The sequence below is a fragment of the Nomascus leucogenys genome, chromosome 6 (assembly GCF_006542625.1).
Source record: "Nomascus leucogenys isolate Asia chromosome 6, Asia_NLE_v1, whole genome shotgun sequence".
In the NCBI taxonomy this organism is placed as follows: domain Eukaryota; kingdom Metazoa; phylum Chordata; class Mammalia; order Primates; family Hylobatidae; genus Nomascus; species Nomascus leucogenys.
In genome coordinates, this window is record NC_044386.1 from 85,698,845 (window position 1) to 85,721,533 (window position 22,689).

The 22,689-nt window shown below is 43.2% G+C and overlaps 1 protein-coding gene and 1 pseudogene across 1 annotated transcript in view; one reads left to right on the forward strand and one right to left on the reverse strand.

Annotated features, from left to right (window-relative positions):
* The window catches only part of MAP2K1 (mitogen-activated protein kinase kinase 1), a 101,087-nt gene that overhangs the window by 17,807 nt on the left and 60,591 nt on the right, over nucleotides 1-22,689 (forward strand). The window lies entirely within an intron of this gene.
* On the reverse strand, nucleotides 10,537-10,803 carry LOC100582050 (annotated as a pseudogene).

Consider the following 22,689-nt stretch of genomic DNA (forward strand, 5'->3'; position numbering starts at 1 on the left):
TCAGAAAAAAACAAAAAAACAGTGGAATATTGGGCTAAGTTCTTAACACATTATATTTAGAGATTGCAACACTTTAATATTTACTGGAATACTCCTTCTATAAAACGGTCTTTTTTGCCTTGTTTTATTTTGGTAACTAAGTGAATGCTGGGTTAGCCATAAAGGTAGCTTGCTGCATTTCTGTTTCTTGTGTTCTAAATCACTGAATAATTAAAAAAAAAAAAAAGTAGTTCTAAAGCATTTCCAATTAAAAAGGAAGGCATAACATTTATTAGGGGAAGTCAAGGGGAGAGGTAGTGAGGAAAGTACCAGAAACCACCAACAGGTGTTTTGGTTATGTTAAAGAATCAGCTTGATATGCAATCCCTGGGAAGAGTTTGTAAATTCCTGAAGGAGGGTGAGAGCCGGAGGGGACACAGTGAGCGGAAATGGTGAGCGGAAATCAGCGGTTCCTGAGGCACAGAGGACTTGGGTTACCGGAGGCTTGCCCTCAGCTGAGGACCTGGGAACAATTCCTGAGCAAGTTGCTTTCTTGACAGACAAGGATGCATCTGTAGGACCACTGCTGTTAATCTGTGGAGCAATAAGAATTGATCCTACTGCAGAAAAGAGAGTAGGGTAAGTCAGAAGACATGGAACTTGTATCCCTAGAGGACATCACAACTGGAAAGATAGCTACCATTTATGAAGGCCTACCTGGTCTCTTTGCGTTCATTATCTTGAATTTGCACTAAAATTCTGCAAGAAAGATCATAGTATTCTATTTTACAAATAAGGAAAAGTAAGCTCAGGGAAGTTAAGTAATTTCATAAGGTTGCACAACTAGTAGGTGGTAGAGCTGAGTTTAGACCGAGGTCTGTCCTACTCTGATAGGCATGCTTTTTCCACACGGCCCTCTCAAGACTGTGTAAAATGCCAGAGGTCTTTCTGGAGCTTCATTTCCCAAAACTGCTAAATTTAAATTAATTAAAATTAAAGTTGAAAAATCAGTTCCTAGGTTGCACTGCCCACATTTCAAGGGCTCAGTGGCCATGTGTGGCTAGTGGCTACTATATTGGACCAGCATGGGTTAGAATGCTTTCATCATTGCAGAAAGTTCTATTAGTGCTAGTCTAGAGGTCATTCAGTTTTGCCCCTTTATTTAATTTTTCCCCCTTTTATTCCACAAAGGAGAAAATGAGGGACAAAGAAAGGAAGTAACATTCAGCATCAGACATCTAATTAATCCAGTTTTTTTAGACTGGTTGCCTGTTAGATTTTCCCGTGCCCCACATTCTTCCCTTAAAAAAATGAACAGAATGGAAATGTGAGAAATGGAGTGACTCCGCTACTCTCCCAGGTTTGCCTGTCCTTTAAACTAGATTCTTTCTCCCAAAGAATCCTGCATTTTACCAAGTTCAAAGGGCATGTCCAGATTAGTTTCCCCAAAGGAAATGAAATATATTTGTTGGAAAGGAATTCCATTAATGTATGAAATAGCACTTGGATTCCCTCTGGTTCTTTCTCTGACTTCCTACCAAGCGCTTTGTGATTGAACTTGCAGCTGCTAACCATTTGTCTTCCAAAGGAGACCAACTTCAAACAGTTCAAATGACAGAGGGATGTATACTTTGAATGCAAGCAGCTGCCTGTTATTTGCTATTGATTCAAATGGCATTTATATTAGGGTCAAATAGATTTGGATTATGGCCAAAATTACAACAATAGATTTCTAACTTGTATGTTAAGAGTAAGATGTATTAACAGTCATTGAACTGATGTTTAGTGTTTAACTCATACATATCAGGCACTGGGTTGCAAGATGAACTAAAAGGACTTTTGCTGAAATGGAAAAAGATGTCGTGTTATGGAAAAAGATGCCGTGTTATGGACAAGTCGAATGCATTTTAAATTCCTGTCTGAATTATATTGCTGGTATTTGCCATCCATGTAACTTCCTGTTTAGCCTTGAAATTCAGTAAAAGCCTCAGTGTGGATCAGACTTCATAGCTCTGAAGTAAAGTGAGGAGTCATGTGCAAATGTCCTTTTAGTAGATGCTATTAAAAGGCATTTAAATTATACACTCCAGTGTCTAAATGACAGTCTGAAGTGTATGTGTGTTTGGAGGATGGGCAAGTGGGAGCAAAAGGAGGCATTGTGCTGGGGCGATTGATATTTTTAGGAAGCCTAAATGTAATGTTTGATTTCAGTATAACTAACAGACTCATGGTTTAGAAAAGTTGTCTATCAAAAACTGAGAAATTGAGGTTTTGGTTTCTTCTTAAAGAAATGTTCAAGTCATGTGCATGAGTATATTCAAGAGAGATTAAAAATGGAGAGAAATTGGAATGGTGGCAAGGTATCCAGGAAAGTACCTGTCTTCTCTGAGAGTCTGAGGGCAGGAGTAGAAAGGACTTTAAAGATGGTGGCAACAGGCCGGGTGCGGTGGCTCACACCTGTAATCCCAGCACTTTGGGAGGCTGAGGCGGGTGGATCACCTGAGGTCCGCAGTTTGAGACCAGCCTGACCAACATAGAGAAACCCCATCTCTGCTAAAAATACAAAAAATTAGCCGGGCATAGTGGTGCATGCCTGTAATGCCAGCTACTTGGGAGGCTGAGGCAGGAGAATTGATTGTGCCATTGCAGTCCAGCCTGGGCAACAAGAGCGAAACTCCGTCTCAAAACAAAACAAAACAAAACAAAAAAAAGATTGTGGCAACAGCTGGAAGGGGTCCCCAGGAGCTCTGACACCGAGTTTTCTAATGCCCAACATCACGGGATTGGGGAGCAGAGCATCCAGAGGGCTCCGTGTATTGTTTTGTAGTATAGGGTCTAACTTCTAGAAGGTTGGGAATAGGCTTCTGAGAGTTTTGGAGTCAACAGGCCCGAATGCAGGATGATCAAAAGAAGATGGCTATTCCTGTCAGAGTGGTGCTGGTTATGGGGGCCAGCAGTGCAGTGAAAAGCCCAATTTCCCAATCCTATTTTGAATATTTCTGCCCCCACAAGCGTTTCATTTGACTCCAGAGACTGACCACTCTTCCAGAGGGTCTAAAAGTCTTCAGGCTTCAGAATTTTTAGGCCATAGTCCTTTGGAATAACAGTCCCTTGTGTAGAAAAGTGTGAGATCTGAGCTCTTTTCCTGATGAACCTGTGAAGTCACTGCATGACCAACTCTGTGCCTCAGGTTTTTCTCTGCAAAGTGGAAGCGATGGTAATGGCTTCCTACCTTTCAGGGTTTGTATATGAGCGCCACATAGTTTCATGGGTTACCACTCAGCATACTTTCAAGCAAGTAGATAGTAAGAAGATTACATTTTATTGTTGAAAGGAATCTTGGATGTCTTCTATTGTAATCTTACCTTGAATCCAGGGCTACAAAGAAGGGCTAAGGCTAGATATGGCTCATGCCCGTATTTCCAGCTACTTAGAAGGCTGAGGCGGGAGGATTACTTGAGCCCAGAAGGTTGAGGCTGCAGCGAGCTGTGGTAGTGCCACTAGACCCCAGCCTGGGCAACAGAGCAAGACTTCGTCTCTTAAAAACTAAACAAAAGAAAAGAAAAACCAAAGAAAGGTAAGAGAAGTTGGCTATGTCACACCGTATGTTCTATTTGGAATTTTGTGACTTTTGAGTAACATAACCTAAAGGCTGTGTGGCACAGTGGAAAGGCTTTGTAGCCAGCAGACTTTGAGTTTGAATTCTGACCCTGCCTTACTATGTCTGTGGTCTTGTGTAAGTGCTTTTACATCCTTGCGTCTGTTCCCACATCTGTAAAATGGGCATAACAACATTTATCCAACAGAAAGGATTCATAGACACTCTGTGTGTAAACTGCTTTTTGTGATTAACAAGACTAATGGTAACAGCCAAGATTAGATCTCCAGTGCAGGTTGCCTTACTTTCTATCAGGTGAGAAGGAGAGAAAATTCTTAGCTCCCAAAGAACTTCCAGTGACAGGGCTCTTCAGCTGCTCTTTATCCAACAGGCTTAGAATAGAGACAACACTGGGCATACTTGCAATTTTTTAGGATGTGCAGGAAGCAAAAGAATTATTTTCAGTGAAACAGGAGTCTGCAAAAGGTGCCTTAGGAAACAACTGCCACACAGTACATCCCAATATAGACTCCTCCCAGCTTCTCTAGGGCAGCCATCTGCCTGACAGGTCCCACCCAGATAAGCCCAGCTTTCTTCTCCCAAGAGTTTAAGGAAGATTTCCTGATGTATGTGTGCGTGTGGGTGTGGGTGGTATGGGGTTGTGTTGGGGGGGTCAAGAGGGGTGTTAATTTGGGATGGGTAGTCACTGGCATTTGGTGGCATAACCGGAAGGTAACACTCCCTGTGGCTGAATCCTGATCCCTGTGGGGATCAGCGCATGGTTCATCCAGACATCTTCCTCAGTGGGTCCTGGCCTCTGCTCATACTATGTCTTCTACCGGGGATTCCCTTCTCCACCTCCAATACACCTATGTTGAAATCTTTATCTTACGTCAAAGCTCAACTTGGAGGTCATGTAAATCCATCACAGACCTCTCCTCCACCCCATCTGGGCAGCGATCATCTGCTCTACCCTCCGGAGCACTCTGTACATATTCCATCACACTTCAGTTACTTATGTAATTGTCTAGTCAGCAGAAGATACTCCTCTCCAAAGGGCAAGGCTCTGCTAACCCCTGTGAAGCCTGGCTTTGAGTTTATGAGGGGTAATTCTTTTCAGTTTATAATTTCTTGGCACAGGGGGGTCACAGTGTTGGTGGTAACCGTAGCATCTGTCCTAGGAGGCTCTGTATGCTCATTGTTTATACATCCATTTATTTCTTCACTCAGCCACATGAGGCATGTGGGATGTATGTTATCTCTGCTTGATACTGATTCTGGTTAAAGGACTTGTGTCTGCCATACAGGCAGCTAAGAGTGCCTATAGTTCTTTGTATTGCCTTTTCAGCCAACAGTCCCGTCCCAGTCCAAAGGAGGAAACATTTGGGGAGCATATACTGGTGATGACATCTTCCCTATTCTGTGGCGTTCTCTTAGTCTTATGCCTGGCACAGAGGAAGGCTCTGGGAATGTTTGGGCCGGATGGATCTGGGAGCCTCTTTTGCATGCCAAGCTGCATACTTATCCCTAGCAAATGCTAGTCTCCTTGATGGATATGTGACATGGGTGGCTGAATTTACATGGCACCTGGTGGCTTCTCACACTCCTCCGCCACGCCTCTGGGGACTAGGATAGGACAGATGGCCACAGACAGGATTCTCAGCTCTGCAAATCACATTCGGGAAAAAGTTAAGTTTGTGCAATAACACAATTTTGGTAACATGGTTTCATGCTGCTGGTAAATTCTATAACACTCTGGATAAATCACACTTCAGCAGAACTCGCTTGGGAACAGAGTTTAATTTCACTGTAGGTGGCTGTGATTCCCACCCACCAGTCTTCCCACCCCCACTAATATATCTAGGCTGATAAGGTGAATGCTGTGCTAAGCAGGCTATTTCTGGGCCCAGGATAGAATTACATTATGGTTTTTTTAAATTTTTTTCTGTATATTTTTCAATTCACAGACCCTTAGAAAGAAGAATTACATTATGTTAATCATCCGTTTCCCCACCAGCACCTTTAATTCCTTCTCCCTAGAGTATAACCACTTGTCCTTAAAATGACAGAGGTGGAAAAGATCTTGATAGTTCAACCTCCTGTATGTATATATGAAGAGGTTGAGGCCCAGAGAGACTGGGCAGCCTACTCAGTTGTCAGATGGCTGGTGAAGACCTGCATCCGGATCCGTCGACTTCTCTCCTGTGCAGGGCCGTTATTTTTTGCCCTGCCCTACTGCTTAACCTTGTCTTCTGTCTTACAACTACGGAGAGTCTATGGCATGTTCAGTTTGAAATGAATAAAAGTGAATACTTGTTCATTGTTAAAGGACCCCAACACAGAACTAATTTCCTGTTAACCCTTGTATTTTCTCTTGACATATCTATGGTGAGGACCATTAAAGGCTTGACAGATTTCTGTACAGTGACATGCAGTCCTAGGGGTTAACTCTGTGTGGGTTTGAGTGATAGGATTTAACTTTTAGGAGAAAGGGGAAAAAAGAAGATTGATAAGTGTGTTTGGAGAGAGAGAAAAAATAGTTAATTTTTCTCTTAACGGTTAATCTGAAATGATAACACAACTGTGCCTTTCGGCTCTAAAATCACCATATTTTGATATATAATCCAAAGGCAGGTATCCAGACTGCTGAAGATTATTAAAATGTAACAGTAGGTCCAAGTCTAGAACTTGAAAAAATTTCTCATTTGTCAAAGAAGTTCCAGTATTCTACATTCTCTTGCTAATGAATTTGGGGAACCTTGGAAGCTGAGCAACTGGCGTGCCATCGACAGGTTTGCGGTCCTCTCTAGTCTGGGGTAGGTCTTAGGTGGGAACTTTTGGGAGGGACACACATACAGTCCAGTGAAACCGTACATGAACTACTCAGGAGACAGATCACTTGGCAGGGATGTGGCGATCTTTGTACATATCCGTTCTGCTTTACCAGCTACATCGTAAGCTTCTGCAGATGGAGAGTTCAGCCTTGATGTCCCATCTCTCGCTCAGGCCTGCCATGTACTAGTTGATCAGTAAAAGTAGAATGAGTGAAAGCCAGTGTTAGTTTACAGAGCTTCTGTGGGACAGAAACTTTGTTCAGTTGAGTTTCCATCAATACCAAATGCAATGTTATGTGCATTGAGTTTCTTGATAACTATTCTTCAGGTTTTTTTTTTTTTGGTCCTTTTTGATTGATTAAGCAAGGCGGGACTGATTGGAGCCCCCAGATGGGACCGAGAAATGCGAATTCTGCCTGGATTGTTGTAGGTAGAGTGCTTAATAGGGGGCCTGGCATGAAGGAAGTTGAGAGTATTATCTGGTCAACTAGAGTTTAGTTACTAGGTTGTAAATGACTATGGCGGGTACAGATGTCATGAATATACTAGGGTCTGAGGGTCTGAAAGAGTTAAAGCTCCTCTCAGAATAGCCCAGGCAGCTCCCAGGAAGTAGCTTCTTAGGCAGGATGTGGCAAACCAGTGGGTAAATGAGAGCCCATCTCTTTTGGAAGAAAAGGAAGTAGGTGGGGAGAAGTGAAGAGGAAGAGCTTGGTAGAAAAATCTTTTTATCTGCCTCTTTTTTAAGTGCCAGACAGACCCTGCAGATTTTTGACCCAAAGTGACCAAAGTCCTAAGAATGCCAATAATACTGGTTTTGCTATTGTCTTTTCCCTGCAGCTAATAACTCAAGTTTAAGATCCACTAGAGTGTTGTTTCAATAGATTTTGTCTTCTAATTTTGATCATTGGTGTATTCTTTAGTGCACTTTCAAGATTCACAGCGAATGTGGTGTTATCCAAAATCACATTCTTTTCTAACCAAGGATAAGTCAGAAGAAAAGATATACATATATTAGAAAAGTATCTCCTTAATGTGTTTACCTATTTATCCATTTTAAAACACATTCCCACCCATTCTCTATCCGGGTGCTCATAACAGTCCCTTGTGATACAGGACAAGAGTGTGCTTCCATTTAAGGTGGGAGAGAGATCTTGCCCATGGTCAGATGACCAGTTACCAGCAGAGTTAATAAAGGACTCCAGACCCTCTGACTTCAAGTTCAGGGTTGTTTCCACAATTTTGGTTCTTTTTGTTAAGAATATAGTTTATACATTGGAGACAAATTATTGATGGAGGCTGCAATTTTGCAAATAAAAATAGCCCTCAAAAATCCAGTAATGTGTATGTGAAATGAAATAGGTGAACTGAATTTGGTGAGCTTTAGTGTTGCTGTAAAAGCAACTATCCTTTGTAAACTTATTGCATAGATAATAATGTAAATCAGTGTTGTGTTTAGGAATCAGCTCCAGGACTATGGTTCGATATGTGGAAACACCTCTGCCTTTGCTGTGGGCTGGTAGACAGAATGGGCTGGACTTGGCTATACTGTGAAAGGCTTCTTTGAGCTGGTTCTTTGACCAGGTAATGAAAACGTTAAGCATCTAAAAACGAAGTCTTTAGGAGGCTTCCAAGGATCTGGAAAGCTGAACTCAGCAATTTTTAGACTTCAGTTTTCTGGACAGCTCTTCGACTCAAGGAAGCCAGTATCTCCTGCATTTGTGTAGCTCTTGACTCCATTTCTTTGAAGGTTTCAAATGATAGTGTTTACACTTACCCGGATATCTACCCTGCCTGAGCACATAATTGGTGATTTGGCCCAAAAACTGCATACTTAGATTGCATCCTGGTCACACTGATATCTTACATGCATTTTAGATATTTAAATATTAAAACAAATATTCTTATGGCAATTTTTGTTTATTTTGAGATGGGGTCTTGCTGTATTGCCCAGGCTGGAGGGCAGTGGCTGTTCACAGGTGCAGTCATAGTGCACTGCAGCCTCAAACTCCTGGCTTCAAGCCATCCTTACATCTCAGCCTCCTGAGTAGCTGGGACTACAGGTGCATGCCACTGTGCCTGGCCGTTGTGGAAATTTTATTTATTTATTTATTTTATTATTATTATTATTATTATTTGACAGTCTCTCTGTCTGTCGCCCTGGCTGGAGTGCAGTGGCATGATCTCGGCTCACTGCAACCTCTGCCTCCCAGGTTCAAGCAATTCTCATGCCTCAGCCTCTCAAATAGCTGGGACTACAGGCGCCCGCCACCACGCCCAGCTGATTTTTGTATTTTTAGTAGAGACAGGGTTTCACCATGTTGGCCAGGCTGGCCTCGAACTCCTGACTTCAGGTGATGCACCTGCCTCGGCCTCCCAAAGTGCTGGGATTACAGGCGTGAGCCACCACGCTCGGCCCCTTGTGGCAATTTTTAGAAGCTAGGATGTCAGGCAGTTCTTTGCTGAACCCTAAATATCCTGAAGCATTCTGGGCTGGTGTCTAGGACCATCTTGATCCTAAGGGAATAAGCTTGACTCTTCTCTTCTTGGTGCTTCAGCACTGCATTTTCCTCAGTGGGATTGGAACAAGCATTAAAGCAAAACAAAAAGTTGTAAATGAGACTTAGGGCAACTAACCTGCTCTAGCCAGAATGAAAAATTTGTTGATGTTTAAAGTTCTCTGACCTCCCTGTGTCTACCTGTTCATAATACTAAAACAAATTATGAACTTAAGTAATAAGAAAAAAGATGATGGCAGATTTCACACAGCTAAAATAATTACAATAATTCAGTAACCACAAAAATATTTCTCACTGCAAATTCTCATCCATTTCTGTATTGTAGGCATTTTTTGTTTTGTTTTGTTTTAGTGTTTATTGTATACCTCACACTGGGTTAGACTCAAGTTTGAGGGATACTTCCAGCTTAATTGAGGATATGAGCATGTAATTGCAAGACATTGTGACACACGCTCTAACTCCCATAGCACAGGCTATGGGAACTCAAAGGGTGAGTGACTAACACCGTCTAGAGGAGTGAAGGACTGTATCCCCAAAGCAGGGATCTGGGCCTGTCTTGGGGTTTTTGGGTCTTCTGTTTTGTTCTTATTTTTTTTCTTTTTTTTTTTGTAAACTTATTTATGATGAAGAGACTTTTTTTTTTGTTTGTTTACACTTGCCCTTTTGATATCCTCTGCATTCGTGGCTCTTGTCATCATCTTAGACTTGTGAACCTGCCTCAGGTCTCTGTTAGGAGTTTCTGGCCTATGTGGTCAGCCATATACTGAGTAGCTCCACACGTAGAGCCTGCAGGTTATCTCCAACTCACTTTTTCCAAAAAATAGATTTATAATCCTCTTGTCGCCTGTGATGACTTCTCATGCTGACTACCCAGAGTCAGGCAGACCTTATAGGTTAAACGCACAGTCCTCTGGAAGACTGCCCTTCATAAGACTGTTACAATCTTAGGGGTTTCCTGACCACACACACTTCTGTTGAACTGGCTGCAAATTGGGGGGTTTTCACTATCCTCTCAGGTTCCATAGTTTGCTAGAGCAATTCACAGAACTCAGGAATGCACTGTACTTCTGATTACAATTTTATTATAGCAAAAAGGGTACAAATCAGGAGCAGCCAAAAGAAGAGGCATATAGGGTAAGGCCTGGGAGGGTCCCAGATGTAAAGCTTCTGGTGTCTTCACCTCTTGGAATCAGGGCACAGTCACTCTCCCAGTACGTTGATGTGTAACAATATGCACAGATTATTGTTAACCAGGGAAGTTCCCCTGAGCTTCAGTGTCCAGAGTTTTTACTGGGGCCCCATTACATAGGCACGATTGATTGAATCATTGGCCATGTGATTGAACTCAATCTCTAGCCCCTTTACTCACTGCAGGTTAGGCTGTATTACCTGGCTCAGAGCCCCAACTTGTAATCACATGATTGGTCTTTCTGGTATGGCCAGCCCCCATCCTGTGTCTTTTTTTTTTTTTTCCCCCCAGTCATCTTTTATTTGGAGGTTAATTCCCATTAGGATATGAACGGATTCAGCAATGAACGAGATTGTATTCCTTATGGAGGGGCTCGGGCCAAGAAGGTCATGGCAGGGAGTGCAGAGCATGCCCTCTTCTTCAGTAGTACTTGCATAGCCACTTGTGCTTGAGCTCCTTGTAGGAAAGGCAGTAGCTGAAGAGCACGTAGCCTGCCAGCACCATGGTAACCCCTGAGATGCTCCCCTTCTTCATGTTGATGCACTGCTTATAGTACCGGTAATAACCTCTTCAAAACGCTCTGGCAGTGCCACTATTGCTGAAGTCCTGCGTCAAGCTCCAGCTTGGCAGCTCCCCTAGTTTGACCTCCAGAAGTTTCTTGTTCTTCGCTGGTATGACCGATGCCATCTTGGAGTCCTTGCGTCCACTGTCCCTGTGTCATCTTTTTAAGCAAACTGTGGGCCCACATTGAATCACCTTATTGGCATAAACTATCAGGGCCCACTGTGAATAACGAAGACACTCCTATTACTTGAGAAATTCCAAAGATTTAGAGGTTACCCAGAAACCAGGGACAAAGGCCAGCCAAATTCTTTATTATACAACAACCTCCTAACCCCCAAAGCTGTCTAGTCCTCATCTTTGTGATGTGGTAAATGAGATCCCCCTGGATGTCCAGCCAGAAACCTGGCATCACCCTCAACTCCTCCCTCCCTCCCCCCATATCCAGATCATCACCCAGTCTTGCCAACTCTGCCTTCAGTGTCTGTCGCAGCTCTTTATTGCCTGGCTGCTGTGGTGTTCAAACTCTCATCTTGTCTTGTTTTCCTTGTTGCCTTCAAGCTGACTTCCCTGGCTTGGCTCTCCCATTTCTAAGTTGCCAGACTCTTGGTTCCAAAATATAAAACTGATCTTGTCACTTTCTTTAGAATTTGCTGTTGCAGAACAATGTGTGTATTATAATTCCATTTTCGTTAAACAAAACATACTATATATATTCACTGGAAATGTATTTCAAAGAAATCTAGAAGTGTATATATTCTACAGTGTTAACAGTAGTTATCTGAGGGAAGGTGGAACATAGAGTTTTACTTTAGACTATGCATTTCTAGACTAGTTGGATTTTTCCATAATGAGCACACATTAGTTTTTTTAGGCCTGGTAATATTACAGAAGTCAAATTACAGAAGTCACCCTAGCTCCCCACTCGCCTTCTAAACCTAATTCTTTAGCATGGTGTGCTGTGCCCTTCATGGTCTAGCTCAGTTTACCTGCAGCCCCATCTCATCACTCACCTGGATGCATCCACTCTCAGGATATTCTCAGGATTAAACTTGGGGATTACGTTTTCTGACCTTCACTTTCCCTCTCTTATCTTAGATGGAATTAGGGAGTTTTTCTGTATGTTCCCATAGCTCCCCATGCCTACCTTGCTTTTAGCATTTTGACCTACTCTACCCTGTAGGTTGTTGTTATACTTGTTGTATAGTTGTTGCTGTACTTGTTAGTATCCTTTCCTGTGTTTGGCTTACATTGTGATACACACCCCCCCACAATCCCCCCCAAACACACACCCACCCACACACCTACCTTTCAGACTGCCTTGTAAGGACAGAGATCTTGTTGTCTTCATAGCCTAGCCTCTAGTATACATAGTGCTTGTCATGGAGTAGACGTTCCATAGTAAATCTGCATTGTATTTTCACAGTTGTAGGCATAAATGGATGTAATCCAGAGATCCACTCAAGTTACCTATCCCATGCCCTTTTCTAGATTGGAGCACTCCCCGAGGTTCAGATTCTTATCGTCAGTTCTGCTGTGGGACTCACATTTCCCTTTCCTTGTTTTTTCTCTTTGTGCTCTGTTCTTGAACTAGCTTGGAATTTGGCCCCTTTTCATTGGTTTCCACTAAACAACAGTGAGAACAAAATATACACAAAGCTATTTGTGTGCACGGCAGATTGGACTTGGAAGGTCTGGGGTGGGGAGGGTATATTATATTACAGCAATACAGGTAACTTAAAATCTAATGGTATTAGGTGTCTTTGGACTTAAATGACCTTTGCTACCCTGCCATGGTACCTCCTTTCCTTCTGCTCTTGCTGCTCTTAACGGGTCCCCAAACAAGCTTTTCTCATTTTATTTTGCAACATAATTCAGCTCTCCAGCTCCACCTCTACATGCTGTTCAGGCCTGCTTCTGTCCACCCCAAGGCTCAGGAGCAGGCCTTTCTAAACTATGGGCAAGCTTTCTGGTTCTCTAGTAGGACCAGATCCCACTGTGAACAGGTATTGTTAGCCCAAAGACTTATTTCCCCACCCCACATCTTTTTTCAGAAGACAGAAGCAAGCACTATCAGTTTTGGTGTTTTTTTTTTTTTTTTTTTTTGAGACGGAGTCTCGCTCTGTCGCCCAGGCTGGAGTGCAGTGGTGCAATCTCGGCTCACTGCAAGCTCCGCCTCCCGGGTTCACGCCATTCTCCTGCCTCAGCCTCTCCGAGTAGCTGGGACTACAGGCGCCCACCACCACGCCCGGCTAATATTTTTTGTATTTTTAGTAGAGACGGGGTTTCACCGTGGTCTCGATCTCCTGACCTCGTGATCTGCCTGCCTTGGCCTCCCAAAGTGCTGGGATTACAAGCGTGAGCCACCGCGCCTGGCCAGTTTTGGTTTTAATTAAGTTTCTTTCTGTGATATTACTTCTTCTAGGTAGGTTTTGACTTTACTAGGCCAATTGCTGTTAATTTGATGGTCTAACTAGTAGTTTTCTACCCCTAGTTTAACATGTTGAGTGTTGGCCAGATGCAGTGGCTCACGCCTGTAATCCCAGCACTTTGAGAGGCTTAGGTGGGTGGATCACCTGAGCCCTAGAAGTTTGAGATCAATCTGGGCAACATGGTGAAATCCTGTCTCTACAGAAAATTACAAAAATTAGCCAGGCATGGTGGCGCGTGCCTATAGTCCAGTTACTTGAGAAACTGAGGTGAGAGGGAGGATCTCCTGAGCCCAGGAGATCAAGGCTGCAGTGAGCCATGATTGCACCTCTACACTCCAGTCTGCGCAACAAAATGAGACCCTGTCTCAAAAAAACAAAAAACCAGTGCTTAAGTGAGCACCTGTATTGACTTCCAGTCCTGATCCTGAAATCAGGATTCCCTGAAGGTTGTTGGAAAGTGATCTGGGGGTAGGGTTTCTTCCCAGAGGTGATGCGTGCTCAGGGATGAGATTTGCTGACCCTCCTGTGTATATTTGGGCAGGGAGAAGGGTCCAGCTCTAACAAACAGCTGTTCTTGTATATAAGGGGGAAGCAAGTCTGGAGAATTGACAATTGCTCCTGTGGACTAGAATTGGAGACATATTTTGAGTGCTGTGTTTCATCTGACTGTATCTTCCTGCACTTAGGTGTGCTTCTGGGCACTGGCTACTGACCTTTTGCCTTGCGGACTCGACCATCCTTATGGTTCTGTTAAAGGTGGAGGGTGTTCGGGTTCGTGGCGTCTTGAACAAAGAATTGGACAAAATGCACAAAGCAAGGAAGGGACGAAGGGATTTATTGAAAATTAAAGTACCCTCCACAATGTGGGAGTGGTCCCAAGCATAGGAGCTCAAAAGGCCCCGGTGCAGATTTTTTGGGAATTTAAATACCCCCTAGAGGGTTCCATTTGTTATTTTGGGTACGCTGTATGTAAATGGAGAGGTTGAAGTAAAGTTACACAGTCATTTGCGGCCTGTGACCTATGGAGAGGATATTTCCTGTTATAGCTGAAGTGTGAATTGGCCTTATGTTCCTACCTCCAGACCCTATTTTCCTGCCTCAGTTCTGAGTTTCGAGGTTTAACTGATTGGGTCACATTGGATCCTGTACCTTCTCCCTCACTGAAGAGCAAACTGCATTCCTGATTAATAGACCAGCACAGGCCATTATTATACAGGCAGTTTCTAAAAAGCTCTTTTTCTTTTTTTAAATTTATTTAAACTATTTTTTCCTCATTATGACTGGAAGGATAAAAGATATTTTTCTATATCAGCTTCTGAAGAACGGGGAATGGATAATGTCCAGTACGTTATCTTTCTAAGGCCATAGCCAGCTTGTCCTTTCAGTAACAGCCAGCCCCACTGCTTAGTGGTCACCACCAGACCCAGGGCTCCCTTTGTTTTTCTGATGCTGACCACATTTTTTTTTTGAGACGGAGTCTCGCTCTGTCGCCCAGGCTGGAGTGCAGTGGTGCGATCTCAGCTCACTGCAAGCTCCACCTCCCAGGTTCATGCCATTCTCCTGCCTCAGCCTCCCGAGTAGCTGGGATTACAGGCGCCCGCCACCACGCCCAGCTAATTTTTTGTGTTTTTGGTAGAGAGAGGGTTTCACTATATTAGCCAGGATGGTCTTGATCTCCTGACCTTGTGATCCACCCGCCTCGGCCTCTCAAAGTGCTGGGATTAGAGGCGTGAGCCACCGCGCCTGGCCTTTTTTTTTTTTTTTTTTCCTTTTTTCTTTTGTTTGAGACAGACGTTCACTTTGTTGCCCAGGCTGGAGTGCAGTGGCGCAAATCTTGGCTCACTGCAACCTCTGCCTCCTGGGTTCAAGTGATTCTCCTGCCTCATCCTCCCGAGTAGCTGGGATTACAGGCATGCACCACCATGCCTGGCTTCTTTTTTGTCTTCTAACCTCTGTTTTTTTTCCCCCTCTCCGTCCAAACTCCATCACTTTTCCTTTTGTACTTCTACAGAAGCCTGATCCTTTAAAAATTATCTGGCTGGGCGCGGTGGCTCACACCTGTAATTCTAGCACTTTGGGAGGCCAAGGCTGTTGGATCACCTGAGGTCAGGAATTTGAGACCAGCCTGGCCAACATGGCAAAACCCCGTCTCTGCTAAAACTACAAAAATTAGTCGGGTGTGGTGGCGCATGCCTGTAATCCCAGCTACTCGGGAGGCTGAGGAAGGAGAATTGCTTGAACCTGGGAGGTGGAGGTTGCAGTGAGCTGAGATTGCACCACTGCATTCCAGCCTGTGTGACGGGAGTGAGACTCCATCTCAAAAAAAAAAAAATTATTTTGTATGTGGCTAATATGAAACACATTTTATATACCGGGGCAGAAGGAACCATAGGCTGTCACTTGTTTTAAGCAACAATATGACACCCCGTGTGTGATTCAGGATGTTGTTCAATATTTGAGGAAACTCTATGTGAGTGGGTGGTCCTCATGACTCCGGAGGCTCCTCTGTGTGTGTGTATGTGTGTGTTTTTCCACATGACTGCAGAAACATGTTGTGGGAAGGTAATTTATGTGATTTCAGAAGACTGTTTGATTCCTAGGGGGTGTTTTTGTTTGCTTGTTTGTTTCTTTTTAAAGGATAGGAATGTGTGATTCTTATTCTACCTGGGATTCTTTTTAATCAAACCTGTTTTTATGACATAAACAAAAAAAAATGTCTGTTGGCTTGGAAACTACCTGATTTTCAGTGAAATTAAAAATAAATGCCTTGGCCAGGTGTGGTGGCTCACACCTGTAGTCCCAGCACTTTGGAAGGTGAGGTGGGTGGATCACCTGAGGTCAGGAGTTCAAGACCACCCTGGCCAATGTGGTGAAATCCTGTCTCTACTAAAAATTCAAAAATTAGCTGGGCATGGTGGTGGGCACCTGTAGTCCCAGTTACTCGGGAGGCTGAGGAATGAGAATCACTTGAACCAGGGAGGCAGAGGTTGTGATGAGCTGAGATCGTGCCAGTGCACTCCAGCCTGGGTGACAGAGCAAGATTCTGTTAAATGAATGAATGAATGAATGAATGAATGCCTTTCAGCCATGCACAGTGGCTCACACCTGTAATCCCAGCACTTTGGGAGGCCAAGGTGGGTGGACCACTTGAGCCCAGGAGTTTGAGACCAGCCTGGGCAACATGGCAAAACCCAGCCTCTACAAAAAGTACACAAATTAGCCAGGCATGGTGGCCCAGCTACCCCAAATGCTGAGGTGGGAGGATCACCTGAGCCTGGGAGATCAAGGCTGCAATGAGCTGTGACTGCACTGCTGCACTCCAGCCAGGGTGACAGAGTAACACCCTGTCTCAAAAATAGAATAAAATAAATGTCTTTCAACCTGGGAAAGCTGATTGAAAAGGTAAATAAACACCTGTCCTTTCATTTTCTTATTTTTTTATTTTAGGCTTTATTCCCCTAATACTTACTCTTGGCATACACACACACACACACACACACACACACACACACACACGCGCATATATGTACTTACATATAATTTTTATATGTACAATTTTATATATATGTACACATATATACACACATATACACACACACACACACACACACACATATACATATATATTTCTTTTTCTGAAACAGGGTCTCACTTTATCACCTAGGCTGGAGTGCAGTAGTGTGATCTTGGCTCACTGCAACCTTGACCTCCTGGGTTCAAGCCATCCTTCTGCCTTGGCCCCCCAAGTAGTTGAGACTACAGATGCATGCCACTACACCTGGTGAATTTTTGTATTTTTTGTAGAGATGGGGTTTTGCCATGTTGCCCAGGGTGGTCTCAAACTCCTGAGCTCAAGCAATCCGCTTTGGCTTTCCAAAGTGCCAGGATTACAGGTGTGAGCCACCTTGCCTGGCCTGATTTATAATCGTTTTTTTTTTTTTTTTTTCTTAAGTGCTAACTGCGAGTTTATGGCTTATAATATTCTTAATCCTAATTCTGTACCATTGTCGCTGGGCGCAGTGGTTCACGCCTGTAATCTCAGCACTTTGGGAGGCCGAGGTGGGCAGATCACTTGAGGTCAGGAATTGGAGACGAGCCTAGCCAACCAACATGGTGAAACCCTGTCTCTACTAAAAAAATACAAAAATTAGCCTGGCATAGTGGAGCCTGTAATCCCAGCTACTTGGGAGGCTGAGGTGGGAGGAACACTTGAACCAGGAGGTGGAGGTTGCAGTGAGCTGAGATCGTACCACTGCACTTCAGCTTGGGTGACAGAGTGACTCCATCTCAAAAAAACAAAAAACCAAAAAACAGCAACAAACCAATTCTATACCATTGTTCCCAGAGTAGCCCCTACTAGAATGCCCTTTCTCTCTCTTTTTTTTTTTTTTTGCTATCTCATTATTTTATGTCATTCTAGACCAGTTTGAGCCTCATATCCCCACAAAACTTACTCTAGCATGTCCTCAACTACACAGCCGCCTGTTTTCTAGGCCCTTTGTTGGAATTAGGGGAACTGTGGTACAGTCATTGCCCCAGAATCTCTTTTGAAGTTGGTGGTGAAACCATAAAAGCAATAAAGGTAATTAACTACATTGTGCATTTTCCCCAGATTATTTATTGCATGAACAACATGAAAACACGGGGATTAAATCACCTTTTACCCTGCCACAGCAACTGATTTCATTTATCTATGTTTCCTTGCAGTGCTTGCTCGTATACATTCGTTTTTTCCCCTCGTAGGTAATACAATATAATTCATTTGCACTTAAGAGTGTTTGATTGTCAAAATTTCTGATACCTATTAAGTGTGTGTGACTTGGGATAAGTCACTTCTCCTGAGACCCAGTTTCTCCGTCTAAACCAGGGGTTTAGACTACGTGTCCTGTAAGGCAATAATCATGAAAATATCTTCTGTTTGTGGCATATTTCACAGTTGCTTGAACATTTGTATTGGTATTCTTTACTATAACTACATGGGATTGAGTGGAATATGATATTCCTTTTTTACAGATTGGGAAACTGAAACTAAGGTAGCCAAAGAAAACACTCTTAGGTGAAAATGAATTATACTGTATTACCTATAAGGGAAAAAAAATGAACGTATATGAACAAGCACTGAAAGGAAACATAGATAAATGACTTTAAGGTTGACTTTTTGTCTCTGGTTTTTAGCAGTTTGACTATGATTGGTCTAGGTGTGGGATTTTTCTTTTTTTAAGTATTGCTTAGGGTGCCCTGTGTTTTTTTGATCTGGATGTTTGTTGTTTTTTGTTAATTTTGGGAAATTCTTGGCCTTTATCTCTTCAAGTATTTCTTCTGTCCTGTTCCCTCTTGTTCATCCAAGACCCCAACTACATATATGTTAGACGATTAGATCTTGTCCTACAACTCTTGGATGCTCTGTTCTGATTTCTTTTATTCTTTTTTTTTGCTTTAGTTTGGTTAATTTCTTTTTTTTTTTTTCCTTTTTGTTTTTTTGAGACAAGGTGGTCCCAAACTCTGGGCCACCAGTGGTCAAGCTAGTCTCAAACTCTGGGCCTCAAGTGGTCCTCCTGCCTTGGCCTCCCAAAATATTGGTATTACAAGCATGAGCCACCGTGCCTAGCCTCCTTTTAAAAATTTCTATTGACCTATCTTCAGGGTCACTGATTGTTCCCTCAGCTCCGTGTAATCGGCTAATGAGCCTGTTGACCTCTGATGCCATGTTTTTAAAATTTCTAGCATTTTAATTTGATTCTATTTTTAGTTTCCACCTTTGCTGAAATTCCTCATTTGTTCATGCATGTTGTCTACCTTTAACATATTAATCATGTTATTTTAAGGCCCCTGTCTGATAGTTCCAACATCTGGGTCATCTGAGTCTGGTTCTGTTTATTGCTTATCTCTTGATAAGGTTGTTTCCCCCGCCATCCCACCTCCCAACTCTTCTTGATTTTTGTGTTTTTCTTTCCTTTTTTTTTTTTTTGAAACAGAGTCTCACTCTTTTCACCTATGCTAGAGTACAGTGGTGCAATCTCGGCTCACTGCAACCTCCCTCCTGGTATTAAGCAATTCTTCTGCCTTAGCCTCCTGAGTAGCTGGGATTACAGGTGCCTGCCACCATGCCAGGCTAATTTTTTTTTTGAGATGGAGTTTCACTCTTGTTGACCAGGCTGGAGTGCAATGGCGCAATCTCGGCTCGCTGCAACCTCTGCCTCCCAGGTTCAAGTGTTTCTTCTGCCTCAGCCTCCTGAGTAGATGGGATTACAGGCGTGCACCACCACGCCCAGCTAATTTTATATTTTTAGTAGAGATGGGGTTTCACCATGTTGGTCAGGCTGGTCTCAAACTCCCGACCTCAGGTGATCCGCCCACCTCGACCTCCCAAAGTGCTGGGATTACAGGTGTGAGCCACTGTGCCCCACCCATGCCTGGCTAATTGTTTTATTTTTAGCAGAGATGGGGTTTCACCATGTTAGCCAGGCTGGTCTGGAACTCCTGACCTCAGGTGATCCACCTGCCTTGGCCTTCCAAAGTGCTGAGATTACAGATGTGAGCCACTGCACCCAGCTATGTCTTGTGCATTTTTTTTTTTTTTTTTGAGATGGAGTTTTTCTTTTGTTGCCCAGGCTGGAGTGCAATGGTACTATCTTGGCTCACTGCAACCTCCGCCTCCCGGGTTCAAGTGACTCTCCTGTCTCAGCCTCCTGAGTAGCTGAGATTACAGACATATGCCACCATGCCCAGCTAATTTTTATATTTTCAGTAGAGGTGGGGTTTCGCCATGTTGGCCAGGCTGATGTTGAACTCCTGACCTCAAGTGATCTGCCTGCCTCAGCCTCCCAAAGTGCTGGGATTACAGGCATGAGCCACCATGTCCAGCCCGTGTCTTGTAATTTTTGATTGAATGTTGGATATTATGTAGTGGAACAGAGAATTAGGTAAATTGTCTTTATCCTCAGAAATGGGCATGCTTTTCTGTCATGCTGTTAGTTTGTGTTAGGCTCTTAGCCAGAGTTGAGCTGGGTTTGGGCTTTCTTTTTTAATATTGTTAACTTAAATGCATCACATGCTTCAAATTTTTCCAGTAATGGGTTTTTATCTTGCACTTAGCGGGGAGCCTGAGTTGCATAGGTTTTTTTTTTTCTCGATTTTCCTACTGCTTCTTCAGCTCTGAACTGTCCCTTAATCCTTTGCCACAAAGGGACTCTTTCTCTACATTCTTGCCTCTTTCCTAGGGATAAGCTGCAGTTGCTTTTCAGTGATTCTTGGCTTGAAGTAGAGGTAGGGAGGTTCTCATTGTCTTGATCCAGTCTCAACCTTTTTTTTTTTTTTTGAGACGGAATTTTGCTCTTGTTGCTGAGGCTGGAGTGCAGTGGTGCAATCTCGGCTCACTACAACCTCTGCCTCCTGGGTTCGAGCGATTCTCCTGCCTCAGCCTACTGAGTTGCTGGGATTACAGGATGTGCCACCAAGCCTGCCTAATTTTGTATTTTTAGTAGAGATGGGGTTTCTCCATGTTCGTCAGGCTGTTCTCAAACTCCCAACCTTAGGTGATCTGCCCGCCTCGGCCTCCTAAAGTGCTGGGATTACAGGTGTGAGCCACTGTGCCCAGCCTCCAGTCTCTTAGGATTAGAGAATTTTAGCACTGGACAAAACTTTAAAGACCACCTACTTTAACTGCCTTATTTTAACTGTAAGAAAAACTACAAAGAAGTGACTTGCACAAGTTCACAAAGTAAGTGACTATTAGAGTTGAACCCAGGTCTTCTGACTCCTAATGGCTTCACACCTATTTCGCAGGCACAGAGTAGCCACAAGTGAGTATAGACCTTGCATTTGGGGTTTTCCCAACATTCTTCCCCTTCCTCTGTATGGCAGCCAGACTTTGCATTGTATCTGCGGCAGGTCTTGGGCAGGAGACAGTTTTCTATACCTCCTTCAGCAGTTAGTAGACTTTTGCTTTTTGTTGGTGTTGAGTACAGCTTTAGGCTTAGATTCTTCATCAACCAGGAGAAGCTGTGCTTCAATACAGTCATTCTTTTGCATGGTTCCTAATGTGCTTCACTCAATTTAGCAGAATTTTTTTTTTTAACCTCTTCTTGATGCTAGCTGCTTGTGCAAATCACATCTTGGCCGCCTACTCTTCACTTGCTGACAGATGTGTAGGTGAGAAAAGTCTTATAGTCATTGTTCCTGAAAGAAGCTTCCAGACCCACTTCCAGGGCCAGTGACATATGCAGGAAATCAGCTGCTTCTGGGCTAGGACAGAGCAGGTCTTTTTTTTAGTGGGGGATGGCGGGCGGCGGGGCAGGGGACATTCAAAATTTATTTTCCAACAGACAGATAGCATCAGCAGGTACAACTACAAGGGTATCTACATAGATCATACATTCACAAGGCATTATTAGTTCAACAGCGAGAAAGCCACTGGTGTGTTTTCTGTAACAATATCCCACTTCACAGTGTAAACAGGTACTATTATTGTGTTCACTTACAATTCCGGAAGGAAAGGCACACCTTGCAGTGGGGAAGAAAAGGGGAATCCTAAAGTAAGGTGCACCAATTAAGAGACAACACTTTGGCTAACAGTCTTGGATCCACATTTCAGTCAGGGCCTTCCACATAGAGGGGAAAGAGTTTTCTCTCAGAAGTTAGAATCTTTCTTCCTCCTTTCTTGTTAAACCAAGAGCAGTGTTTAATTTGCTCAATATTACACGTACAAAAGGAGATTAGAAAAAAATGCATCACAAAACCATCTTGAACGTTCAGCTCTTCCTGCCAATACATCAACTCTTAGGTTTTAGACAGGGCCTGGGAATACTTCAGTGTTTTTTCTTTTCCTTTTTAAGTGAAAGCAAGTTTATTAAGAAAGCAAAGGGATAAAAGAATGGCTACTCCATAGGCAGAGAGCAGCCCAGTAATCTTAAAATAGGAAAATAGACACTATGGCTACAAAAAATAAAAAATAAATGAGGTAGATAAAGCTTTCACACCCAGGACTTGCCTGTTGCAGCTTCATAGCCTTCATGAATTCATCAAGAAGACAAAAAAAAAACACAAAACCTTTATAATTACTTGGCATAAGTCGCACCAAGAAAATTCAACAAAAAAATTAGCATGTATACCCATGATAGGAAACATATCCTTCCATGAGTTTCTTCTCAAGAATGAAAACCCAGTTCTTCAGTAGAGTAGGCACTGGCAAACGAAGTCACCTGAGATTTCCCGCTCAGGTGCCCTCCTCTTCTGGGGTTCAGGAAGAGGAAGGCATCTAAGAAGTATGGGAAAGGACATTGGCACTCTCAGGGCAGAGCTGGTCTTTCACATTGTGGTGAAACTACTAGAAAGAAGAAAAACATGCTTGTGGCTACTCTGTACCTGCGAAATAGGTGTGAAGCCATTAGGAGTCAGAAGACCTGGGTTCAACTCTAATAGTCACTTACTTTGTGAACTTGTGCAAGTCACTTCTCTGTAGTTTTTCTTACAGTTAAAATAAGGCAGTTAAAGTAGGTGGTCTTTAAAGTTTTGTCCAGTGCTAAAATTCGCTAATCCTAACATATTCTTCTGTAGTGTTGCAAGGGTAGAACTCTGCAGC